Here is a 27,819-nt window from a genome sequence, read left to right as displayed (position 1 = left end):
TTTTTCTCACAATTCAATTCGATCATCAATGAACGCGAAAACGCTACCTTCGAGGAACTATGCGTTGCTTGTATCCAACTTTAGTAGTATCAAGCCGATTGGTTAACTCTCTCTCCCCACTCTAAGAAGAAGTGTGCTTCTGTTCATCGTGAGTCACAGGGCCCTGATTTAACACAGTCAGTCTGTTGGGAAGGCTTCACATTGTCAGTGTCCGCAATTTAACGCAGCTTACATCAAGTTCGGCGTCAGCAGAGGAAGGGTACGCCCACGAAATGTGCATGTATTCTTTCCTTCAAAGATATTTGAAACTACCAGAGAGCTGCGCCATATCTATCCAGCACGCAGAAGGCCGTGGCGTCTCCGCATCGCCACGGCGACGTAGGCGGCCAGAGCATCACATATCATTCTCTAAGACTAAAGAGAGGGCTACCTGCTGTACTGGGTAGCGTGGTTTGCAATCACGTGTTCGGAGATCAGAATTTCTCAGGACAGATGACGTCGAAAAGAGGAAAATCGTACCAGTGTCATTTGGTCCCCTTGTGTGAGTTATGACTTGTGTGAAACGAGTCTACTGTGAACACGAAGGTGTCGCTAAAGTCGGCTGTGTCCTCAGCCATGTGTCCTTGGGTTATCGCCTTCAGTTTAATGGTATGAGGCGACTTGGAGTGAGTCTGCCTGGCAGGACTTCCATGTCCTAACGGCGATGTGTTCTGGGTGGCCTGCATAGGAACAGATGTGGAAAAGTGAAAAATCCTGTAAACTCGATGTGCAGGCCAGTACCTTGAAGCAACCATCGTACGCCGCGAAGTACACGTTCCCCTAAACTGCAATCGTTCAAATTCCTGTTCATTCCATTTATAAGGAACGCATGACTACTGTATTTCGAACACCCCATGAATTGCATCGGGTGTCGATGCCCTATCTGACGCAAGTCGTAGTCTTGGATACATAAGACTCCCCATGCCGCACCCATTGGGTTGCTATTTTTGACTCAGGCAATTACTGAATTCTTCCCCAAAGGGTGCGGGGTGCACGCCGCTAGGAGTCTGTGATGTGGTAAACCACTCCGCTCGTTCTTGATGTCCTTGTCGTTAAAGCGTTCTTCTAATTCCTCACGAACTTTACACTCTTAAATCGAGTTAAAGCGATAACTTACGCGTAAAAGGTCGTTTTGAAATGTGAGAAAGGCAATAAGTGTAATAGTTCCTGGGAAAACTCGCTTTGTTGTAAGGGTTATCGGATGTCAGAACAACATCCTCCTGTCCTGATAAAAAAAAGGAAACAGTGAAGGAACTACAGAATACAGCAAGGAAACGGCGATCAGATAAATCAAGTAGGTCAACACAGCAAAATATTCGAGCCACAAAACGAAACCTTGGTTTCATATGACGTCAACATTCCTCGAAGTACCACGTTCGTGCTGAAATCATCATTCACTGTGCTCAACCTTTCCTTGACGTTGCGGCATTGTACCTTTGTTGGACCTGCAAGTGTGTTGCGACTTGAAACCACAGGTGACTCATCCGTGTCTTTGAAAAACATCCAAATCAATTCAGTGTTTGTCCTATGTTTTGTATAACATAGTCATTCTATATCAAGGGAAGTGCCTTAGGATAAGAGCCGCCGATATTTGGAACATGGAATGTTCGTCTTCTGGGTCATAGACTGTTCTGCTTCTCCTACAAGAAGAAGAACAGTCTGTTCGAAATATCCGCTGTTCTCGCCCTCAGGCACTTCCCTTCATATTTTGATTTGCGGGATTTCCTACACGTCAGAGTCCTTCCATAGCCTCTTCCAGTGAGAACCAGCCAGCGGTGTAGCTCGACATTCCTAGATTTCGCTAAAAATATACGCTGTGTAAGCACGTCTCCACGCATGAGAGGAGGCAGTTAGAGTGAAGAGGGAGGGCGCCGCTGTAGCCAATGAGGCTTTCCTAGCGGACTAACAGAGAGAGAGAGAGGAGAGAGAGGAGACATGCGCAGAAGGCTCGGTGACTTGCAGAGCGTACATAACAGCGCATTCCTTTAGTGGTGCATACGTAGTGTATCAGCTTCTTTCTTCTTAAGAGTTTCCATTCTTCAACGGAAGAAGTGCAAGGGCGCAGGCGAGCTGGTACATGATAATACGTAGGGAACCCAGAGACAGGGGAAAGAAAACACGAAACACACACGATCTCAGTTTGAGATCTCTGAGATCGTGGGTGTTTCGTGTTTTCTTTCCCCTGTCTCTGGGTTCCCTTCGTATTTCCATTCTTCAACACTGGATGGGCCTCGAACTGGACTCAAACATGAAAAATTCTTGTCTGTTTCGCGCGTCCTTCTGAGAGAAACAGAAGACAGTTCTGTGGTTTCGTTGACTGCTGTTAGATGGGAAGGGTGGACCAATGTTCCCGGAGGGCATACGCTGGGATAACAAATCCGGTGACGTGGTGACAGTTTAAAGGAATGGAGCGCATTTCGGGAAAAGTCTTCGATTAACTTTCGGTAGATTAGTATTCTCGTAGGAGTCCGGGATTATTTAGGCTCGTAAGCTACTGTATGGAGATTAGCTTCTAGTAAAAATATGAAACTGATCTGCATTCATTGTTTAACTGATCGATCGAAAATATATCGACCATTCGTAAAAAATGGCACTTTTGAGGTTGTGTTTTCACGTACCTGGTGCGCTATCGTGCCATTTATACAACAGATCCTCAGTTGAACATATCTACAGTTGAAATTTTCGATAACCGAGAAAATAATCGTCACCGCACCGTGCTGTTCTTCATTCGTTAGTTGACGTCTTTTAGGAGGTAAAACATGATGCCTTTGTGGCTATCTCCTTTTCCATTTTGAAAATTTGCCAGTAATGGGGTAGCGTATCGGCCTCCGGATGTGGAACTCCCTAGTCATCGTCGTAAAATAAAGTTGTCGTAGGGCCGTTGCAACCTGGTCCTATGGCTGGTAACCTTTTAAACGGTGCTGCCAACGCCGTCACATCTCCTTTGGCCACGGGATGAGGCAAACATGTGATGTAGCATTCAAGCCAAAGTCATTGCTTGTTTATGCACAGAATAGCAGTTCTACTTTCTGTTTCTCTGTCGCGACGTAGACAAGAGCAGAGACATCGGCCAAGTAGTACATTTTCGGACGATGCTCAATAAACAAGTGGCAAATCGCGTCCACCGCAACATTGTCGTGAACCAGGCAATCAAAAACAACAACGGCGATACTAGGACTTGTAGAACAGTAGAAGGTGAACTTCCTTCAATTCGTGATAATGGGACCTTACACACAAGATGTGAGTGCGCTGACGATTTTTTCTCCTCGATTAAGAAAAAAAAATACACACGTAAACCTGCAATATGTCATGTGACAGGGTGTCTTCCACACAGGCAATTTTTTTTAACTTCCTAGACAACCTCAACTATAGAAGAAGCTGCAGTATGCAGCCTAGTATGGTGATTAAATTTTGTTTTCTCGTGAAGAAAACTGCACCTATAGATTTTCAAAATGAAAAGGAGAGGGTTTCTTTTCACGGGAGATAGTAACATCGCATTTTACTTCGCAAAGGACTTCAATTAACGAGTGAGTTGCAACGGAGTGTGATGACGATTTTTATTCTTACGTAGGTTACCGACCACGGGCGCAGGACTACGTCGATATCTAGCATAGGAACCGTAATCGGAGGGAAAATGCCTTCGTTATCAAATACTCCTGGAAAATAAATAAGGTATTCGAGAAACGGGTGATTTCATCGAGACATTTGGTGAGTATGCTGCTTCATATACATCAAATGAGGACAACATAGTGCCTAAGGGACACTTATGGGACCTGCACGCATTGTTTACTGCTTATGAGTATCAATATGGCATCATATAGTAGCACTGCCAGCCGTCAATGAGGCGCGGGACGATGAAAGGTTGACACAATCAAAACTCATTATTGAAAATAGGATATATTATTGCGGAACAGCAATCATAAGACTGCAATAACAGTAAAATGAAAGAAAAAATAGTGGAATGCATTCGGAGATAGTTCGCACTGTAATCTCACCTCACTTTCGGTCGTCCATTGCCACTCAGACGGGGCTGAGATGGAGATGAATCGGTGGTCACCTGAAAGAGACTGATGGCGACACTTATGTGAAACATGCATACGTGAGACACTGATAAGCGTTATCATTCACTGCGCACTTGTGCATTGTCCAAGTAATCTTTGCTCTTTCGACAGGAAAATGTGGGCGTCGTCTCACAATGGAGGACGTCAGAACATGTAAATGTTAAATGAATAGTGACGCAACGTTCAACATTTTTTACTCGTTCTCTATCACGAGTCACCGTGCAATATATTTTTTTTTCTGTGCGCTGCATTGTCAATGGGTTATCCAGTTTATCAAAAGAAGACACGGATAAAACACGAACGGAGGGCCTGCACGATCATCACGTGACAGACGACAAGTTCTCTTGCCTGTCTTCCTTGTTTCTTTTGTCCCAGCTCACGCGCGGTTTATTCCCCTTTCACCTGCGGCCGCTCTACATCACGAGACTCGTGCGAGGGGAAGATGCTACGTCACGATGTACCCTCCTCCTTCCCCCATTCTCCGATACCCTGTTTGTCAGACTCAGACAGGAAGATTTTTATCCGTGGTGTAAGAGGAAGATGTTCGACATGGTGTGTGGTACACAGGGCGCCTCCTGAACGAGATACAGGGTACATGTAATTACTGATTAGGGTGCCTCAATAAGTACCTCCTGCGTATCATGGTGTATCATAGTTTAGTACGTTCTGGGTACCTGCGTTGTCACAGTATTATCATTCTTCGTATTATCGTAGTTTAGCGCATTCTGGTTACCTGTGTACTAGCCCAGCGCAAAGTGGCTTCTCTATTGATTATTTACTCTGTATCTATTCTCTCTTGATTCTCTAGTTTGTGCTCTTTTACTTACTGATTGCTACCTGTACTGTCACGACTTCATTCAATTGCATACATTCACTCAATGTCTATTTGCGAGTACTGACTGTGTCGTATCGGAATGTGGTGTACCGTGTAACGGTATTGCGTTGTGTTGTACGTATTAATGGGCGTTTTGGATGTATTCCCGGTATTTGCCCCTCTATCGTAATTGCTATTTCTCTGCTTCTCCTTATGTGCACAAACACCAAGGCCCATATGGCCTGTTCTTGGGCACGAATGAATGAATAAATAAATCAGTAGCTCCGTCTGCACTGAGCTAACACAACTCCGTCGTCTGCCACGATTTTCCGACATCTTGGCGCCCACGCGCAGCTCGCCGCGAATTGCTCACAAAAGTATAGGTGGGGTGGATTGACGTGCGCTGGTTCACCAGAAAGAGGGAAAAAGCACGGGTAAAGCTATGGTGTGACGTCATATGCACGCCACCTATAGCTATACGATTAGCGACACCCTACATTTTGGAGTCGAGTAAATACTTACAGAGGAGGTTTGAAAAAGTAGGTGAAATCGGAACACATTATTCATGCACGGGTAAGCGTGGGAGTCAATACGGTGGCTTCGCGGCATTAGTTTCTACAAAGGGTTACTCCGCTCTACACATAGTGAGCTAGTATTCAGGCATCCTACCTGTATTCGTAGGTCTCTCGCTGAACGACGTTGCCGAACATGACGCGGCAGAAAAAAAAACGAATAAGTGCTCACTTCAGTTGTCCATGATGTAAAGCCTAATATTAGTGGCTTACGCTGTGTTAAGAACAAATACTGCACAATGCTGTAAGTTCATACCGTGACTTTCGTCCGAATGAAACTCCTGCAAATACCACGTGATGGTTTATTGCCGCTTCATAAAGAGGACATTGCTGAACCAGTTTCGAAAAGTGTTTCACTTTCAAAACAAGAAAAAGAAACAAATTTCTAGAACCGGGACATTTTCAGCCGCACTTTTTTTATTACCTGTTAGCACCTGTAGTGACTACATATTAGGGTTGCAGAACAGCTGTGGTTTTGTCTGCCGTAGTGACGTGGATGGACTGAGAGGAGAGCAGGAAGAAAAGGAAGACAAGGAGGCGTCCTGGGCCGACTTCAGTAGCAACTGCGGACATCCGTCTACATGGTTTGCCGGAAAAACCTGCGGAACGGCTACAGACAGCACAGGCTGTGGTAGGACTCGAACCCGCCACCTAACAGTCTACAACTATCCCATGAAAAACCCCAAAAGCGAGTGGATGCTTCTATCCACTCAGCCATTCAGGTGATCTTTCAGTCAGATCTGAGCGTAGTGATATACGGGGGAGAAGCACGCTCCCTAATAAATACGACCAATATGAAGTTCGGGCATTGAACATAACCCGGACTACCATTTATTTATTTATTTATATATGTGTATACTAACAGCCTAAAGCTTTACCAGCAGTACACAATAAAAAACACACAACATAGGAATAATATTAATGGAATAAAATTAGACGTTCATAGCACAATGAAAAAGCAGCTCACATTGGTCATACTTATACAAACACCAGAGGTCACATGCGCAACGAAGAGCTGATTGGACAATTCTCATATTACGATGAAGCAAGTCAACGCAAGCAGAATTAATGTTACTTAAAATCTGTATTCTTAATGTGGGACAATTTTCTGTAGAGGTACCAAAAACATGGGACATTCGCAGCGCCCTGGTGTTGCGCTTTGGGACGGAGAGAGTTAGCCTCGTAATTACACTAGTACAATCTACACGATCTTGTAGACACTTATACAAAAATATCTGATCACGGTAAACCCGTTTGCTCAAAAGGGATGGCAGTGAAATGCTGTCACTTAACCACGGAAGGCGATACTCTACTGAGCGCACGAGTCTTTTTTGCACTTTCTCAATTTTCTCTGTAGTTTTTGACAGTGAATTCCAGGCAACTGACCCGAACTCCAATATAGGCAGAACAAGTGACCGGAATAAAGATATAATGCAGTTGGGATTACTAAAGGCTTTCACCACTCTCCAGTTGCTCCAAAAATAGAGTAAGCCTTGTTGGTAACAACAACAGTGTGACCTCCAAACGCAAGTCTACTGTCAAACGTCACACCTAAGTCGCGTACAGCAGATTCACGATGAATGTTTACCGTTTCTATACTGTAAGCATAAGTGACTGGCGATGGCTTCATTGTTATCATCTTGGATCCTTTGACAATCTGCAGTGCTGGCTACAGAAAAAAAAGCTTAACATCATCCGCGAACTGAAGTAATTTGCAGTGTTTTATAGCAGAGTTATAACAGTCATTAGCATAAATACTAAAAAATAAGGGTCCTAAGGTGGAACCCTGTGGAACACCTGAGGTAGGAATGAAGGTTTTAGAGCGCGCACCATGCAATTGAACGTGATTAGGACAAGTCAAGTAACTAGTGAACCACTTACAAAAGTTTTCCGATTGACCATAAATCCCAGCTTGTAGATAAGACGAGGATGATTGACCAAATCGAATGCTTTGAGCAATCAAAATAGACAGCGTCAACCTGGCCTCTATGGACAAAACGTGCAGCTGTATAATCTAAAAAAGTAACTAGATTGTCTCAACTGAACGACCCTTGATATAACGGATACTCACGGATATATTAATGACCTACCCCCATGTTTACGAAGCAGGCCACAGGCTGGTTCTCCTGTGGGTTCCAGCCCATTGTGGTGTGGTGGCGAATGAGCAGGCCGACAGCGCCGGATAATTAACTCTCTGGTATCGGGAGCGGACCAGTATTGCACTGCTGCGAGGAGACCGTCGCTCCATTCTGCGATGCCTCGTGACAACCACTGGCTTCCCGCCAGTGGACAACTGACATTCTCCCCGAACCTATGCTGAATGCTGCTTGCCAATTCCTGCGTGTTGTCCCGTTTCCTTCCCGTACACGCAAACCTCCCATTTCTGTAACCGGTCTGGAGCCAACATCACTTCGTTCACATAATCCCCTCCACAATCTAACAAAGCAGCCATTCACTCTGGCCGTAAATACCTGCACGGACCCTTTCTTCCCTACCGAGCTGTTGTCCCATAATTCGCATGAACCTTTAACGCGTCTCTGTTCGAAATATCAGCTGCTCCTGTCCTGAGGCAACTCCCTTCGTACTTCTTTACCGGTTCGCTGGATTTCTACCCATCTATGCTGAACAAAGTCGATCCAACGCTCGCTTTTCGCATGACACGAAACACCTCCGTCAACATGCTGCGTTAATTCATGGAATGCTACTCGACGTGGCTTTTACAGCTCGGTGACGTTACCGCTTGAGACAAGTTGACTCTCCGAGATGACGTCAATGTGGTGCTCTGGAGGATCTGGAGCATATTCTTCTCCATTGCACACACTGTCAACCTTCCCGAACCGCACTCTCCGGATTTCTCAATCACTCTCGAGCGCTAGCTCACTCTATGAAAATTAAATTGCTTGATCCCTGACAAAATGGCCCACCAACGCTCTTTTCCCCGAAACCCAAGTTTTGTGCGAAGAAAAGAACACTTGGCGTAGGTTCCTCAGGGAGCCCTGTGAGATTAGTACACGTGGCAACTGCGTAAGCAAGCCTTCCCTCCTTCCTCTTCCTCCTCTCCGGAGGTTTTTGAATATATAGAGCTTTGGAAAAAAAATCCTCTCATGCGTACAGACGCGCTTCCACAGTGTTTTTTTTTTTTTTTTGCGATAACTAGGAAAGTCGACCTACGCCGCTGCCTGGTGCTAGAGCACTAGAAAAACAAGTTTCAGAGTAATGCCAGCCTTTTGCCTTGCCGCCGTGATGGTTATTGGCCGAATCCACCCACGTGACCATGATCCACCATATCCTTCCATTTATTTATTCATTTGGTCAGCTCTTGTACATGTAATGCTCCCATAGATCACTGACCCTGTTGATCACAAAACTACACTATGACGTCTGTGTTTCTAAATCAAATTATTGTTTAACTGACATTATATTGTACCTACCTAGGAGTTCCTTTTTCGCTTTGAAATTGGCTATACCCTTATATCTGTACACAGAGTAGTTTATGTACCATCTAGGATCGTGTGGCATAGGCAATCTCACGCGAGTTTACATAAAATTGCATTTGTCGCAGAGCGTCGACACAGCTGGCCAAATTTGCGTGGAAGGGAAATGGCGGCGTCGCCTGGTTACGTTAGGTGAATCCAAGTCAAGCCAAGCCGTTTACGGTACCCTGAAACTTGTTTTTCAGTGTTCTAGCTGGTTCCCACTGGAAGAGCCCCTCTGCTGCCTGTACTGGTATTTGTGTCCCAGAATCTCGTACACTAAAGAGTCGATTCCAGGCCACGCTACACAACACCGCAACACGTCCCTCATTGGTGGCTAGGTATCACGTCATAATGAGGTAATAGGTAACGCATTTGGAAAACCTGCCTTGGGTAATGACGGCACCACTTGAGCTCTTAGGCTTATAGGAGCACCGAGGTGACCCCAACATAATTTTAGTTTTTCGGCGCAGAGTGTTCTCCATCGAATAAAATGAGTCTCTGGACACCTCTTCTTTATAGTTCCTGCACTGATTAGCGGCTCCACGCTGAATCGGTCACGACCCCACTGGGGTTCGGGATCCACAGGGGCGGAAAGACTGCTATAGAATGACTATGACGTGTAGGAAATCCAGCGAACCGGTAACAAAATAAGAAGAGAAGTGCTTCAGGGAGTGAGCAGCCGATATTTCGAACAGAGACTGTTCTTCTTCTTGTGGGAGAAGCAGATCAGTCTATGACCCAGAAGAAGAACATTCCGTGTTCGTAATATTGGCGGCTCTTATCCTGAGCACTTCCCTTCATATAGAAGGAATATGTTATACAAGACATAAGAGAAGCACTGAATTCATTTGGATGTTTTTCCAAGACACGATGAGCCACCTGTGTCTTCAAGTGGGGGAAAATCATAGGGGTGGCTTGCAAGTTGCGTCACACATGCAGGTCCAACAAAGGCACAACGCGGAACGTCAAGGAAAGGTTGAGTGAATAGGGGAACGCTTTAACAACAAGGACGACAACAAGAATGAGCGAAGTGGTTTACCACATCACAGACTCCTGCGGCGTGCACCCGACACCCTTTGGGGAAGAATTCAGTAACTGCCATAGTCAAAAATAGCAACCCTTTGAGTGCGGCATGGGGAGTCTTTTGTAACGAAGACTACGACTTGCGTTAGATAGGGCATCGGCACCCGATGCAATTCATGGGGGGTTGGAAATATAGTAATCATGCGTTCCTAATACATGGGATGGACAAGAATTTGAACGATTGCGATTTAGGGGAATGTGTACTTCGCGGCGCACGATGGGTGCTTCAAGGTGCTGGTATGCACATCCAGTTTCCACGATGTTTCACTTTTCGACATCTGTTTTACATGCAGACCACCCAGAACACATCGCCGTTAGGACATCAGCATGGAGGTCCTGCCAGGCAGACTCACTCCACATCGCCTCATACCATTCAACTGAAGGCGATAACCCAAGGACAACTCGCTGAGGACACTGCCCACTTTAGCGACACCTTTGTGCTCATGGTAGACTCGTGTCAGACAAGTCATAACTCACACAAGGAGACAAGTGACAGAGGTAAGATTTCCCTGTTTCCGATATCATCTGTCCTGAGAAATTCTCATCTCAGACCGTGTAATTGCAAACCACACTGCCCGGTACAGCAGGTAGCCCTTTCTTTAGTCTTGGCCCCTTCTTTAGTATCTTCGAAGGGAAGAATGCGTGGACATTTCGTGGGCGTACCCTTCCCCTGCTGACGTCGAACTTGATGTAGGCTGCGTTAAATTGCGGACACTGACAACGTGGAGCCTTCTCAACAGATTGACTGTGTTAAATCAGGGCCCTGTGACTCACGATGAACAGAAGCACACTTCTTCTTAGAGATGGGGCGAGAGCAGTTAACCAATCGGCTTGACACTACTAAACTTGGATACAAGCAATGCATAGTTCCTCGAAGGTAGCGTTTTCGCGTTCATTGATGATTGAATTGAATTGTGAGAAAAACGTGGCGTGCGTTGGAGACGCTCGGAGCTGTGGAGACTCGCTGTGTCCGTAGTGCGAGGGTTTTCATCGAAGTGAGGTGGTAGCAGCATGCCAGGACGTGCAAATATTTTTTCTCTATGTTATATGCATGACATTACATCAGATTTATATTACTAGATCACTATATCGCAAATACCTGGTCCATGCATAAGAAAAAGACAACGCTCAAAGCGATGGACAGGAGAACTCTATCAGGATCAAAGGACACCTTTCCTCGACAGAATGGGGTAAATGCAGGCTAGCTGGTAGATAAATTCCATGATAGGCAATCCTGAGCGATGGGCAAGACACGTAAACAACACAAACACGAGGGCTGAAATGCCTTGCTGGTTTTGAGTCCTCCTGTTTGTGTGTTTACGTGCCTTGCCCATCGCTCAGGCTTGCCTGTCATGGACACGTTTCCTCCTGAAACGAAAACGAGTTCAGCGATGAAGTCATCAACGATTTCGTATCGCACAAAGGGTACATATGCAGCAGTTGTAATTTCCGGTTCAGGGTCGTGCAGTAAAAATGTTCGTCATCTCCGGACCGTCATCAGAAGCGCCGACGTAAGTTTCACCGTTGCTCTAGCAACTACTTGTCAAATATATCTGAGGTACAATTAAGCTACGAATTTAGTCTGTAGTCGGTGAACATGTTCAGTTTCGTATAGATAGCACTCGACTATTGAATTAAAACAAAAATACACAAAATAATAAGACCATAACGGTTTCGAAGCTCTACGCCCGAAGTGGTGGATCAGCAGGATACGCCATTTTCACGATGCAGGTTTTCTCACAACACACAACGCTGCATGATGGGACGTCTTAGCTGTTTCTTTGCATGAACGAGTTTCGCAAAATGTTCCATTGTTGTTCCAATGTTCCATGTTCAAAAACCATTCAGCGAAGAACATTTTCTAAAACCAATTCGTTTCGCAAGGGATAGACAATGCCACAGACTTAATGGTCACAGTTCATCACAGTAAGCCGGAGCCGTGGAATTACAAACACGTGGTACTCAAAGGAATCAAACGTCTCGAAAGGATAAGCTGACAAGATTTCACAAGAAAAAGCTATCTGCCTTCTTTTCCTACTGGGATATTTGAACCCGCTCAGAATGGAGGAGCATCTCGTTGTTGCCATGGTAACGCAGGTCGCCAGACGATCACCTATCACCCTGTAAAGCTAGACACAGCGTAATTTGTTGTACAACGTAGAGTTTTCGAATTACGCTCCCGGGTTAACTGAGCAGCTCTTAAAGATATCATGTGATAAGAACGTGTGGCTCTAAGGAGCGTTGTCACGGTGACAGAAATTTGTTATCGCGAGTTCCGTGGCGGTGACAGCGTGACTTTGGAATGGTCGCAAGCAAGCGCAAAATATCCTTGGAGACCGTCCTGGGATCCTTGTTTCTATGGGAATAATTACCAGGCAACCGGCACAGAAAAAATACCGATGGTCTAGCAAGAAATGTAAAGAAACGTAGACAAAGGTCGCAGCACACTGTATGTCTCGTTGCAAAAAAAAAGTTCGATGACTCGGTATTGACCGCTATTGACATGTTACCATTGGACTAACCAATATAAGCAAGGCGAGCGAAGATAATGACAGTTGGTAAGGACGGAGTTACGAACTACGTCTTTCGCTGGAGAAACATGTTCTTCCTGAGTCACATCACCATGTTAGCACTGCTGCTCACTGTTGTGGATACCCGCAACACAAATTTTAGCTTACATCACCGCCTACTTCGATTACTACTTTTCCTCAAGAAAAATAATAACGAAATAATCATGCACGAACTCAGAGTAAGTGTTTAATACGCGAGCTTCCGGGCACAGCCTGTCCTTCATCAGACAAAAGAAGCAATTCAAACATTGATTATATAAGGTATGGGATCGGTTTCTCTCTTAATCTTTGGTTCCTTCTCTCATCGATCCCACACGTTACATAAGCAATGTTTTAACTGCTGCTTTTGTCTTAAGAAGGGCAGGCTCTGCCCGAAAGCTCACGTATTAAACAGTTACCCTGACTTCGTGCTTCATTCTTTCGTTATTGTTTTTCTTGACGGAATTTCAACAAGCTGGACTGTGTATTATTTTACCCTCTTGGTCTCTGCTATTTTTCCTCTACGACGAATACGCTCTGAAACTTCATTTACTTTGCAGTGCCGATGACGTCCATTCCTCAAAAGAAATCGGAGCGGGAGCTTCATGAACTCCTTGAACACGCAGACCTTCTCGAGTACTACGACAAATTCATCGAGATAGGTGAGCCAAACCAGGACTTCGAGCGCCAGCGTGCTTCGTTCGTTCTGTAAGAGTTAGGAAGTCAAGTGTAATGTTCTTCTGCCGTGAATAGAAGAACAGAAGTTGCAAAAGTTAAGAAGAACAGCTTATAAGAAGTTGTGTTGACGTTGTTCTTATGTGAGAGCTCGCGGAGCGAGCGAGGCCGCGGGTCGGAAAACTTGTAGGTTGCACACAGAAGTTGCTCAGTCATGTTCTCCCCTGGTATTGTAGCCAGATACCTTGAGTGTTCTGCTGAGATTTTGGAGAAGTTTGAATAACTTGAAGAGGGAGGGTGGAGTCCCTCTACGTGAGTCTAGGCTGGCGATATCATAGCTCTGCTATAGGTAGGGCGCTACGGATCAGACCGACCATGTAATGACCCGAGCGCTCTCACCAACCCATGCACGGTCAGAGATCCAGTGATGACCCACTGCTTCATCGCGCATCCTGAACCTCGTCGGTCATCCTTTGGCCGTACGCGACGTCAGAGCAACGTGTCCCCGCCAGTTCCGGTAGTCCGTGGCATCGGACGCCACGGCACGCTTCAGCTCGCGTCTCGGCCCAACTGTTCCAGGGACCGACCCTGCGGGCTCTCGCGCCCGTGCCGGTTGCAGCACCCCAGGCCACAACGCCCGACGACTTCACCACTCATTTACAGCAAACCTCATCTCACCGCTTCCGCCAAGCTCATTCATCGTCTCCGCCAGAGCGTGCTATGCCGTGCCGTGAACACGGCAGCGGTGCGCGTCGCTTTTGCTCTCCTACTCGTGAGTAGACCCCCTTTTATCTTGGTTTCCCATTTCTCCATGTCTGTGGAAGTAGAACACTGTAGCGGGCCGATGACAACGATGACGATGACGATAACCACGCGCTCCACAGCGCGTCATGGAGAACAGACACTAACATCGCCTCTCCCTGATCGTCGTATCACCGCGGGTCGGGGCTCATGTCAAGGGACACCACCTCCTCTACAGACTCTTAAGTCGGGCGAATTATGGGCTATTTTGGAATCACAGTTCCCTAATCTCCCTATCAGAACCGCACTACGGAAGTATATCCAACTGGAAAGTAGAATGAATGCAGTGTGACGGTCCAGGAGAGTAAACGGAGTTGTTAAGGGGATGTGGGACAACTTTAACAAAAAATATGTCAGGAGTAGTAGAAATTAGGAGTAATAGCCCTGGGGACATGATTCACACAAAATGCGTAACAGTATGCGATCGTGGCAAACAAGACAGCTTTCATTCTCGCATTTGAGAAGTGCCCCTCTCCGTCAGCTGTCACTCTGTGACGTCACATCATCCGGTGAATAATGAGGCGCGCGGCCTCTTCATTGTTTCACAGTTGCTTTTCTCCCCGTCTGTCCCATGTGTTGACTGGTCGATTTGCTAGCAGACGATTATTCGGCACCCAATAAAAGCGCCGACAGAACCTGACGGCACCACATGCCGGAGCATGGGCTGATTCGTCGCCGCAGCACGTATTCTTAGAAACTCGTTTTCTCAGGAAATTTGTGCTTCCCATGGCGAAATTCTATGCGTGAGAGTTGCTGAAAGTTCTATGTTTATGTCATACTTCCTTCACGATCTTGTGCATCCTATGTGCAACCCCGTGTGACCCCAGGGTAAAGATGTCTTTGAGATGAACCCAGCTTTTTTTTTTCGTTTTTTTCTTACTTCGGCCTCTCTGCACTATTCCGTTTCCATGCGTCCGTCTGAGTGACAGCCGAAAGCCCTTGGAAAGCAACGCGCGCATGTATTCGGTGAGTTCAGTTTCTAGACGAGCGACGCAAGGAATGTTGGCCGTTGTCATAGCAACCGTGCCGCATCTTCTGTTCTTGCACGTTTTCTTCGTGTAGCGAAGAAAATATGCGCAAAAAATTCATGTGGTTCGTCACCTTCTTTCATGTCAGCCGTTACTCGATCGTGACTCATATCTCCCAAAACAGTATCTCAAAAGTAGATGATGCAAACAGCGAACAGGTGGAACGCGATGGTGGAGACTACACTTTCAGGCGATGTGCATCGCACGGCAATCTGTGCGTCAAAGCTCCCACGAATTATACCCTTTGCAAGCGGTGAATGCATGCTCTGCACAAGTGAAACTTTCGGGCAGGACGACACTAAGTGACATACGCTGTGTGATAGGAGGGCACTAGATCTGCGCTGTGTAGCCAGGTGTGGTGGGATTATGAGCCATCTCTTGATAAATAGCTTTTGCAAAGATGCAGACGCAAATGTGAAACGATTGTGGGAGACATACACAGACGCTAAAGGAAGTCCATCGCAGTAGTGGGGGCAACACCGCTATACGTGCTGCTGCTCTTACTCCTAAGACCCGTAGACGTTCATATGATAGAGCACTCCGAGACAACCTGCACGTCCGACACGTCATCGCTCAAGAACAATTCAACATAAAACTCTTATCAGAATAATGACATTGTTTCTTTTACAGCTTCTGTCCTTGGAGAATCATTGCAACATAGTCGAAGAGTCGTTAGCTACGTTGAACGTCAACGCAGTGATTTTGTTTTAGGACCAGGAGCGTGCCTAGGCACTCAAACTCTTCGAAATATGCTGTAAAAACTGAAGATACACAATGATTTTCATTGTTCTGAGTATGAAACAATTTAATAGAATGCATATTTAAAGAAAGAGTTTGATTAGGAGTCACCGCTAAAATAAAGCTGCATTGTTCAAGAGGCATACAACAAGTGAGGCTCGCGCGACAGACATAAAGCATGCAGGTAAAGCCTTTGCTTTCGGCACTGTGCTACAGTCCATGTTAAATTTTGGAGAGTCAAACCACTGCTCATCGCCAGGAATGCACTGCGAGGCACACCCTCTGACGCCATGAAAACGCAGGACCGTTCAGCGCCGCACTAGGAGGAGATCTCAACCATATGTGGATATCGTGATCCTGGCGCTGCTTTAACGTTGTATTCTACGCAGTTCGTGCAATGCAGAAGCTATGTTTGCGGATGAAATCCACACCCCAGCCGAAACGTCACAAATATTTCATTCTGAGCTGGGTTTTAGGAAAAAAAATCAAAAGCGTTCCGGGAACAGCAAAATCTTCATGAAAACCAGAATGCTGTCTCACCTGCCCATCGGGAAAATAGCAAAATATGCACTCTTTGTGCATTATCATGCAAAATATGTCATAGGTAGCGTGCGAAGCAATGGACCTTGTACGACGAATATAACACTGCAGGAGCAAGCCACAAAGATTTATTTTCTTCATCCGGATCTGAGAGTATTCCCTCAAGAACCTGCGGTGTAGTAGCGACAAATTGTTCAGCTGCTTATTTTACCAATGTAACTGCTAACGGAATTTAGACATTCTCTCAATACCATTTAATATCTGGGTAAGGCGACAGTTTGCCTCATGTACAAGACTTACAATGAGCAAGCAATGTTGATAAAAAGCGATATGAATTTAACCTCAGTGTTGAAATTTCTCTCAGGCGCAGACAATGTGCAGCAGCTTCGTGACTTGACGGATGAGAGGTTCGAGAAGTCATTGACCAGGTAGAGATGACCAGGAAGCCCCCTCCACGTGAAGAGGTTCAGGAAAGCACTGGAGCGGTGGACGGGACAGACAGGTAAATATTAGACGTGGGCAAATTTGGGCAAGACTCAAATTTGGGCAAAGGGCGCCATTTGGGCTCCATTGGTGCAGTATCTGCCGTGTGATTTGAGTCACAGTCATGAAATTGCCACGTAACACTGTGAGTGGGCGTGACCGAAGCCGTAACAGTAGCTGAGTTTCTTTATTTTCTCACCAACTTTCTTGGATCCTCAGCTGCGATCAGCAGTGTTGGTAATAACTTGACAACGACAACAATTCGATTTTGAATGACGACGTGATCCCTTGCGAGCATGTTAGAGAATAAGTTATGTACTGGATTCTTTCATCGTGGCTACTGTTGGCTGCTGTTGAGGAGACGTAAACAGGTCATAAAACATTTCACAAATAATGGTACCCCATCAAAGGACACCGGTCGTAGTACACAAATATACATTCTGTTTGGCTCGTGCTGGCTCAGTGACCCATATAACTGCTTTCACAGATGAGTACCCAGAGCTCCTCTCTGGCACCACGCATATGTCGCACGGCTACGTAGCAGTGTGACATCCCAGTCGGATATTTTCTGCAAGTGGAACCACTTGCAAGTGGTTTATGAAACCTTTCCCACTTTGGAGAACCACTTGCTGGTGGTTCCACTTCCGTAGACCACTTATAGTCAGCCACAGACGCCTATTTAACTGCATATCACTTTTATTTCTCATTTGGACACTCTCAGCGGGTTTTGAAGCAATGTAAAACAGCACTGAAGTACAAAGACAGAAACAGATACTAAATGAACTGCAGCAATTCATTTCAAGCTGTCATGGCAAAATATCAATTGCACATAACGGTAAGCATTTCTGCCAATGAGGAAGCGTGAGAGAAGTCACACGCTAACAGACAGCAGTGACCGAAGTGCTGCAGTCAGACCCCAACAGGTATATGTATTCAAGGGCTTAATCTCGCCAAGAATGACACATAAAAAAGCAGAAAAGATATGTTGCTCTCCACACTCTACAGCATTGTTCAACATAAGAAGGAAAAGGAATCTAGTCTGTCAACTACATACACCGTTGGATATAATGAAAAGCAATAGTGTCCAGGAGAAACACTGCAGTGTATTGAGCATGATGGATTAAATTATCTGCGCAAGCAGGACCGTGGCCTCACTGTGTCCAGCCTTTCTATCCGAGCGCACTCATATTTGGAGAGCTGACGGACAGATTTTCTTTCCTGCTTAAGTGAATATAATTATAGTGCGCAATACAGTTTGTGCATGAAGCTACAAAAAATACCCATCAAAATACACGACATGACACCACAAATCTTACGAGCAAAGAGTACATGGTGGCAACCTATAAAAGTGTATCAGTTACTGTGTGCACATGCATATTTGTTGGATTAGACATCCATTTTAAAGTAGGATTCCGCAACAAAATCACTACAAAGGTTACGGTATATCCGTAGCGCTGGGATGTCAGGAGCATGTGTACTACATAGCTCGTTCAAGAACTACATAGATTTTATTCAAAACAATTTTTTTATGAAGCAAGTGCTTCGCCTCTCTTAAGCGAGAAGGCACTGAAAGCAGCACACTGCTGACAGCATCTGGCAAGGGAGAATGCAGGTTTGAAGCAGACAACATTGCTGGGGTGTCGTCACGGTCTCCTCGTCGGACAAACCACCGTAGTATGGAGCTCTGTTTTCTGCTCTTTGCAATTCTTTTTCGGTTTGCAAATGAATCATTTGAAACTATTACTCGTGCGAAATGAATGCGAGCATTGTATTCAGTCTCGAGGGGTGTTTCGTGCTCGTATGATGCTCACCTAATTTTTCTCAAATCCTTGCGAAGTCTTGCTGTAAGTCACTTCAACTGCAATAAAGTTTGAAGTGTAAGTTTAGAGTCAACGAGCTTTGGACAAATATTCACCTGTCCTTAGTAATGGCATTACATGCCAACACAGGGTACACTTTTATTTGTTGCAAACAGAGGAGGAACTTATGGCGTCAAAGCAAACAAGAATGCAGCTAAACTTGAAACATTACAGAGCTTAACAATCTTGGTACACCAAATAATGAAGCTTACACGTATCTGGTTAACTGCTCTTGAGACATCTGTCTTCCTTCTGGCAATCATTTTCTTGTTCAGGCCAGCCTAGAGTACCTTAGGCTTTCTGTCGAGGTAAAAAGGGCAGTAAAATAAAATTTATTTCACAACTCAATGCTCGCTAAAGTATAGCAGTAGTAGTAAGTAGTAGTAGTAGTAGTAGTAAGTATAGTAGTTTATGCAAACGGCCATTTACTCATTTCAGCCCACTAAAAAAATAGAAACTGGCACTACATTGGTTGGTTGTTACATTATCAGGGACAATGCAGATTATTATTTTACAGAATCATATATTCTCACGAAGCGAAATGGGTCGGTGAGTCGTCGAATAAACAGCGAACGGTTTATTGGACTACTTGGTAGCAAAACACAAGAGTGATAGCTCTCTGAACACTACTGAGTCCAAAGAATGAATGCTCCAGCTTGGAGCGCACAAGCATTTAAGCGTCGCGCCGAAAAGTCTAGAAACAGCACGTGCGTTTGCCAGAGGGCAGGCGATGTGTCTGGAAGCTTCTTGCTTCTTCTTCAGCATGCGCCGGGATGAGATGTACCGCTCCGTGCCTGCCCTGGAAGTTTCGCAATGATGATTCGTGGCATTGCCCCCTCCGTAGACGGGGCATCGTCTCGATGCCGTTTCTTCTCCTCGGATGCTTTGGGGTCAGCTCGCCGGAAGAGCCGCAACACATCTTCGACGAAGCCTGTAACGCTTTCGTTTGGCAGCTGGATCCGTCTCTGGAGCAGATGTTCAGCGCGTTCAGCTCGTTGTTGAAAAGCGAACGCCTCGCGGAGTTTGCTTTTGAAGACGTCCCAGGACGTGAGCGAAGTCTCCCGGTTCTCGAACCATGTCTTCGCGGTGCCTTCCAGGAAGAAATAGACGTTGACGAGCTTCTGGTCGTCACTCCAGTTGTTGAACTTGGCGATCCGCTCATAGTGGTCGACCCAATCGTCCACGTCGTCGTAATACTCCCCGCTGAATGTCTTCGGCGACCGTGGAGGGGCTATGGGCGTGGCAACAGGTTGCGCCACTTGGGTACTGGTCTCCGCAGTCATCTTCTTCTTGCGTTTATGGGGTTCTAATGGACCGAATTCTACAGGCAGACCAAGCTGTCGTCTGCTTTCTCGCAGTTGGTCTTCCAGGCTGTTGGACAAGGAATGCCCCGCACCTCCACCAGAAATGTCACGAAGCGAAATGGGTCGGCGAGTCGTCGAATAAACAGCGAACGGTTTATTAGACTACTTGGTAGCAAAACACAAGATTGATAGCTCTCTGAACACAACTGAGTCCAAAGAATGAATGCTCCAGCTTGGAGCGCACAAGCATGTAAGCGCCGCGCCGAAAAGTCTAGAAACAGCACGTGCTTTTGCCAGAGAGCAGGCAATGTGTCTGGAGCTTCTTGCTTCTTCAGCATGCGCCGGGATGAGATGTACCGTTTCGTGCCTGCAATGAAAGTTTCGCGATGATGATCCGTGGCAATATGAAGTTCGTACATGGTATTAGCGATATAAACCAGCGATGAAAAGACATGAATGTGAACGAGGACGACATACACGCTGGGCTGCTAACAGTTTAATCACCAAAAGTGAACATAAAAGGTTGTACTCCGATCCAACCATGACTTCTCTCTGTTTGTTACAAGGAATTTGGGATGAACTGACGCACAAAAATATACGCAATAAAATCCGTTGATAAGCAGCTGGGACGGGAAGCAATGCAGATGAAAAAGTGCACTACAATAATACAGCTGTAATACCACAGATCCAAAGCACATAACCAAAGCTAATACAAAACCCACAAAGCTATAACCTAGGTTCAGTAAAAACCTGCACTATTTATCGATGATCGAAAGTGACGGCTCGCATCATTAAACTGCCAATACTAGAGCGTGCAAGTTATCATTCATCCACCTTTTCATCAGGTTTATATCGCAACATATTCGTTTCAATATGCACATTGGATTCTGTAGTCTTTGCGGTCTAGAGCGCGTCATTACCACACAACACAACAACGTTCTACTCACAGTGAAAAACGTTCTACTCACTCTCAAGCTCGAATAAAATGGCCTTACCAGGTCTACAAAATGCATGTTGATTGCCACAACAACAAAAGTAGTCGCCTTACCTTGCAATTACTTGTGGTCGGATCCAGCAGTCGGGTCGTGTTCCGGTACACGACCTTGCAACCTCCCGCGCTGCAAAACATGCAAGCACGTTCAACGCGCTAACTCCATTAAAAGCACTGCGAGCAAATACACCCACCCCGTTAACCACGCATCCACATGAACAGGCTCCAATGTCATATACGGCATTGAATGCAGCGGCTGCTCTATGCAATACATTGGTGAAACCTGCCAACAAATGAACAACCACCTTATCGCACACAGAACAGACACGTACAACAAACTCCCCAAAGCAGTCACCGAACATTTAACGTTCCTGGTCACGGTTTGGGAACAATACTCTATATATACCTGAAACCGGGTTTCTATCCACACGTGACAGACGTGTTAGGGAGTCTTATCTCATATACAAGTCAGCGCTCTTCACCCGTCTGGTATCAACACATCACAAGCCACCCTAGAAACACTTCACAAATAAAATATGCTTTTCCCTTCTATCTCCATTATCATCTGTTATGTCTGCATGACCACTGCTTTCCTGCTTTCTTTATTGCATGCCACAACTTTGTATTACAAATATTAATAAAAAAATACTTTGCTCCTTCTGGAATTTTCCCCACGTAACCACTAACCTCCTTACCTTACGCTATGCTTGCCAATTCTTGTCTGTTGTCCTGTTTCGTCCACGTGTTTGTGAACCTGACATTTTTCTGGTAACCGAGTCAGTAGCCTAGATCCTTCGTTCACATAATTCCCTCCACATTCTAACAAACCGGTCATTCACTCCGGCCGTAGAAGCCCGTACGGACCCTTTCTTCCCTCCGGGCTGTTGACCCACAATTCGCATGAACCTTTAAACACGTCATGCCTAACCCTTTAAATACCATGCCAATGATGAGGACGGTGCCCAGAAGAAGAACAGTCTCTGTTCGAAATATCGCCGGCTTCTGTCCTGAGACAACTCCCTTCCTATACTGTAGCACTGACCGTTAAGCTGGTTGCGCCCCCCGCCGGTGATTGTTGCTTCCGACGATGCCGTTTCAAAACCAGCGCGCGGAAGACCTTTCCTACAATGTTCTCGTAACTGACTCATGTTACCTTATTATATTTCAGGCCATCTGGTTCAGGAACATCCATGAGAGAGACGGCTACGGCAGCATGTACAGAGCAGGCTGGCGAACGAGTGGACGAGAGATCTGCTGAGACTGCGGACATCAGGGCTGACATGCACCATGCCATTGACAGGAGAGACGTCGCGCAAGTCAGACAGTGCAAGCAAGCAGAACCACAACTAAGAGAAGTGGCTCCATCCATGTACGAAACAGTCAGCTATGCATCGAGCTGTAACGACAAACGCATTCAAGGCGTTTGGACTTCTGTTCTCACAGAAATGTAAATTCAAGAACGCTAGAGAAGGTGATTGCCTCCAGCACTTGAATCCTCTCCAACGGTCCGAACTCGCGCGACAACGAGACTTCGTAGCTGGGTACGAAGGATCCTACATTAGTGTGCTCAAGGGTTGATCGACCAGCCTAGCCGAGTGTGCAGGTTTTCAGAGAATTTAGATGACGTGTATCGTTTCTCGACAGTAACGTCTTACTTAAGCCTGTGTTGAAAGTCGCTCAATGGCACCTCATTTGAGCATTCGCTTCGACTTCGAGCGAATCCACACCCAGTGCATGGTAGGTGGGGACAAGACTAACCTTGGGCATGACTGAACCAGAAAAACAAAGCGTCTTCATTGGAGCCACGGGACTTCACGGGGAACGAACAGATGCACAGAATGTCGCACCAAAGAAGTCGAAGGGACCCTGATCCACGAGTTGTGCCACTTGGCTCTCACCTGGTATACGGGAATGAAGGAAAGCCGTATTTATGCACAGATGAAAACAGAAAAAAACATTACGCAAGTATCCTCGAGGACGCAAGGGGTCGACAACACTGTTTACATGACATCTTAAAATGGGCCTTTCACGGGAATGACGAAGCAGAACTTATAGTTCGAATACCGCACATTCTCGCTCATTGTCCTACGGAAGGAAACACTATTCTGGAGGAACAAGTCCCGAGGCTCTTCCAGTTTTTCAAAACAGCACGTCGTCGAGGATATGACGCAGTACATACAGGACGGTGTCCGGGAGGAGAGACTGAAGTCATCAGAGAAGGAAATGAAAATTGGGGCGGGCGTCCTCCACAGAGGAACTAGGAATCGAATTCGTGGCGAGGCTTTGTCCTTGTAGCTTCAAATTTAACATTCCTCGAAGTAATGGTGAACGACCTCGTGAGATCTGCGAGAGTTCCCTACCTATTTCTTGAGACATCGGCAGTGGGGGGACAGAACCTATGACATCCTGCTCGGAAATAAGTGCAGCCTCTTGCTCTTATCTTGCGAGGGAGGAGAGCCTCAAAGAAATTCTCAAATTCTCAAGAGAGCTTCATGACGGTCACTGGCACCAAGACAATTCTGCTAACGTCAAAGCAGAACCTTCAACGTTGTCTCCAAGGAATTAAAAAGAGTATTTTACGCAATATCAAAATTTACATTGGACACTGTACACAAAGCTTCTTTTGAGGACGTCACCGCCAAATGCAAGAATAAAATTATCAAGAGGTCACGGATCGCTCTTCAGTCTCCCAACAAGCAGTGTTTTATTACAGATATCCTCGACATCGACAGCTTTCGAAAACTTGCCAGGAGGAGACGTTATTGCCACTGTGCAGAGAAGGAGTGCTATATTTTGGGCCTGAACTCAAGCAACTTCAGGAAGACGTAAGCGTGTGCTACATTAACCAAAAGTGCAGTAGGTCCGTTGAAGTTGACTTGAGGAAGATTAGAGATCGTCCTAAAGACGATGCTTTCGCTTTCCTCGGGTGCTCGGAGGAAAACACTTCAGCCATCTTTGCCCAAAGGCCTTGCTGTGAAGCGAATGAGCATCTTGAACAGTTTCGAGCAAATTGTCCTCCTGGAGGAGGACAGTGACTACGATCGCCTTCTCCTAACGCGACACTTCCATGGAAAGACAGTTCACCTCTTGAATTCAATGAAGGACGTTACGTATGGAAAGATCAAGTGGTGCCCTGAGTCACCTTCCTATGACCGGGAAAGAAATTCATTCGGCGAATTTCCTCCTTGAAGTAAGTGAGAAAGTCCTCGTTGTTTACGGAGACCCAGGAGCGGGAAAAACCGTGCTGGCACAGCGGCTTTGTACTGAAATCAAGAAAGCAGACAAGAAAGCAGAGTACTTTACGTCAGTACTACCCGAAAAGGCAAGGAGCAATGCAATTGCTTAATGAAGAAACTGGAGGCATCAATTTCAAGCAGTTCGCAGAGTTGTGTTGCGTGAAAACAAGTGGACAAGAGTTTGAACTGTTTCAGCAAGCTGTCACCGAGGGAAGTCCGCTTCACGTGTGGGTCATTTTCGATGCCCTTAACGAAATCATGGAGGTCATGCGGAAATAATATCCTTGAGTTTAGTAAGGCTTTGGCTCAAGAAAAAGTGTCTAAAATATTGATATTCACACGCACGATATGTCGAAATGCGATTCAAGATCAAATGCACCTGGTGCCTTTCGACATGGCTGCGTTCTCGGAGGAAGATCAATATGAGTTTCTGCCAAAAGTATCAGAAATCTCTAGAGAACCCGGTGACCGATAAGAAGACATTCAAGAGCATTGTTAATTGTGTTAAGAGAAAGACAGCTCTCTTCTAGGAAATCCTCTAATTCTCCGAATGGTGGCGGAGGTTGACCAAGGCGAAGCTTCTGACCCTGATTACTGTGAACTGGTGCAAAGCATGTACAGCTCCCAGGATTGCTTTACGCTTCTCTCCCCCGTACAGATTGTTTGTCGAGTACAAATACCTTCTATATCGCATTGAAAAAAAGAAACAGGACACAACGAGAGCCGCAAACGAAGATGATGAGGAGACGCTGAAGCCGATATTTCAGAGTAACCATTGCCCTTTTAGCCCTAAAATCGCTACTACCCGAGGACGTCCTCAAGGAACTCGCAAGCGAAAGTGAATACAACGACTTAAAATTGAAGGGCCGTTTGATAATGGCTGTCAAGGAGAAACAAGCTAAAACATGGTATAATACTGTGCCTGACAAATGACGCTCCTCAATTTTGTGCCTCATAGCTTCGCCGAGTTTTTTGCAAGCAGATTTGATCTTCAAGAGGGTGAAAGAGGCGAATGCCAGAGCGATGTAAGGGTGGCACGTATAGTTTCTGGCTTGTATGGAGAATCTAGCTATGTCGGCATGTTGACCTTCTTGGATGGATTTGCAGCGGAGCGACATGCAATGCAGAGCAGCATCATGAATAACGACATTGGAGGCGTCAAGCAGCTACGAAACACGCTTACTCCAAAGACGCCCTCGAAAGAACACCTGTGCATGTCGCTGCGCTGCATGCTAATCAAGATATCTTAAATTGCCTTTCTATTGACGAAGTACTGACACAGGAAGATATGCTAGGTATGACGCCTCTTATGTACGCTGATCAGATTGGAGCGTGGGAAAGACTGGACGCCTTCTGTGCTCGTAGCGGTGGTCTTGCTATCAACTGGTTTGTTCAACTGCCGATAACGGTCGAAAACATACGTCTGAGCGACATTTTTTATCGCTCAGTCTTATGTGAAGTCATTTACGAGCGTTGTAAGGAACTTTTATCTGTTCTGCTTAGAGAGTTCTGCAACAGTCAGATGTGTTCCAGCGAAACCTGCATGAAGCGTGCACCACGGTACTTGAAGGAGAACGTCAGTTCTGCGGCAGACGCGGCACATACCCCTGTGAATATTGATTGCATTATGGATGACGGACAACGTACTCCCTTACATATCAGTATCATTCTTGGTGACACCGATGTTGTCCGCCTGCTTCTTCCTTATTGCTCGCCACCTGTGAGTTATATGTGTACGGTTTGCGCTCTTTTTGATCGCACAGACATCCTGAGGCTTCTACTTCCTTTTGCATCATCACCCAATGATTGGTACACCACTCAAAACCGGCCAGAAGGTCTTACCCTTCCCTTTGTGTGTGTAAAGAATGTTGACCCCGTAGAACTTCTACTCCCCCATTTCTTGACCCGATCTTCATTCATGGAGGAGCTGCTGTATATCAGCATTCTTTATCGATACGACGGAGTGAAAAAAGCCATTCTTCCTCACACTGATGCGAGTGATCGCCAGACGCATCAGGACACGGCGACTTTGTACGCAAGCGTAAGCTCTGGTTGCCTGGAAGCAGTGAGACTTATGCTTCCTTACACTGGTGTGATGCATGGGATAAACACGGCATCACTGCACTTTGTATGGACATGGACGACAACGATTCGCTGAATGAAAGTCTAACGCGCAGGGAACCGCAATTGGACGACACAGAACACAAGACACTCAGTAATCATGACGTTGCCATTACTAAGCTGCTCCTTCTTCACTTGAACATCGACTCCGTTAACATTGACGGCGGAATTGCTCTGCGGATCGGCATCAAGTACAGCGAGCGCTCTGCCACTTTCAAGCTACTCCTTCCTCATTTCCAGTTTTGTCTCGCATTATAAGTGAAGCAAAATATTCCCGTTATGCTGCAAAGACTGGACAGCAGGATATCCTAAGGTACCTGATCGCTAACGCTCCAATTAACACTCCCGATGAAGACGAATATACGCCGCTCCTTTACTGCTGCCATAATGGATACTTGAAAGCGGCAAAGCTTCTCCTTCCTCTTACAGTGCTTGACAGTGTAAGAGACATGCCGTTCTTCGTGAGTGCCTCTCTGAACAAGTGCGAGTTTGTAGAACTGCTTCTTCCGCACTGCTTTAAACGTAATAGCGAAATCGGGTTCGTAGCTGCGGTTAAAAACAGGCATGGTGATGCAACGAAATTGCTTCTGCCCCACGTTGATGCGAACGATCGTAAATGGAGAGCGACGGCGTCTAGTAAATGTATGGATGGAGGTGGATGGGCATCGGTGCGGCTCTTCCTGCCTTACACGGAAGCACGTGATCGTGAAAACAGTCTGCAAAGGGTCATTGCAGCTCATAGCTTTAAAACAGGAGATCGCCACTATGTATTCCCTCGAGAGCAGAAGTTGCAACCCTTAAGGAAGAGAACGATGAAGATATCAATATATCGAAGCTGCCACTTCTCCACTCGAGCCTCGGTACTGCTGATGAGCCCGGGCTTTCCCGCTAGACGTGAGTGACAGAAACATCCACACGACGAAGTTCCTCCACCCGTGTTTGCCGGCGAATGAACCTATGAGAATGGGCGTACGGCTCCCTGCATGAGCCCGTAGTGCTGGGAACGCCCATGTTCATAAAGGGGCTCTGCGTCACTCATTGTTTAGCCCTAGTGACCAGGAGTGTTCTTCGACGCTCCACCTGTGCGTTACTCTCTCCAATCTCACTCTTCTCTCTCTCTCTCCTTTCTTTTTTTGGCATACCTTCAAGATCTTCAACTAACTGGACATCAACTCCTTTAATTAAACTCAACACCCGTTGGTGCGTGTGGTGACGTTCCTGGTTGATATCTGTTTACAACGAGAGCAGTTGAGGGCTTCCCGAGCACGTCGCATCGCCGCAAACAATTCTCTACCTTGGTGCGGGCTGAAGTGAATAATTCAGAAATGGCGGGCAATGCAGGTTAGCAATTTCAGAGAGTCACAATGGTTATGACGTTGGCGTCACGTGCTTCAGACACAAAATGGCGGTTGCCAGTTCACATGTCAAGGGCATGTTGTGAGAGCCGCA

At 46.1% G+C, this 27,819-nt stretch overlaps 1 protein-coding gene across 3 annotated transcripts in view; it reads right to left on the bottom strand.

The window, feature by feature from the left end:
• Positions 1–27,819, bottom strand: part of LOC135372050 (uncharacterized) — a 166,433-nt gene that overhangs the window by 22,451 nt on the left and 116,163 nt on the right. For 2 of the 3 annotated variants that reach the window (XR_010415802.1, XM_064605770.1), the window contains exons 1-2: positions 4,035–4,107; positions 520–719 (exon numbers count right to left, since the gene is read on the bottom strand). The exons of the other annotated variant lie outside the window; for it this stretch is intronic. The gene's annotated coding sequence lies outside the window, so the exon portion shown is untranslated. Of the gene's footprint in view, positions 1–519; positions 720–4,034; positions 4,108–27,819 lie in introns of those variants that run through there. 3 annotated transcript variants of the gene reach the window in all.

The sequence above is a fragment of the Ornithodoros turicata genome, unplaced genomic scaffold (assembly GCF_037126465.1).
Source record: "Ornithodoros turicata isolate Travis unplaced genomic scaffold, ASM3712646v1 Chromosome126, whole genome shotgun sequence".
Classification (NCBI taxonomy): Eukaryota; Metazoa; Arthropoda; class Arachnida; order Ixodida; family Argasidae; genus Ornithodoros; species Ornithodoros turicata.
Note: the sequence above shows the minus strand (reverse complement) of the source record. Positions and strands in the feature narration are given on the sequence as shown.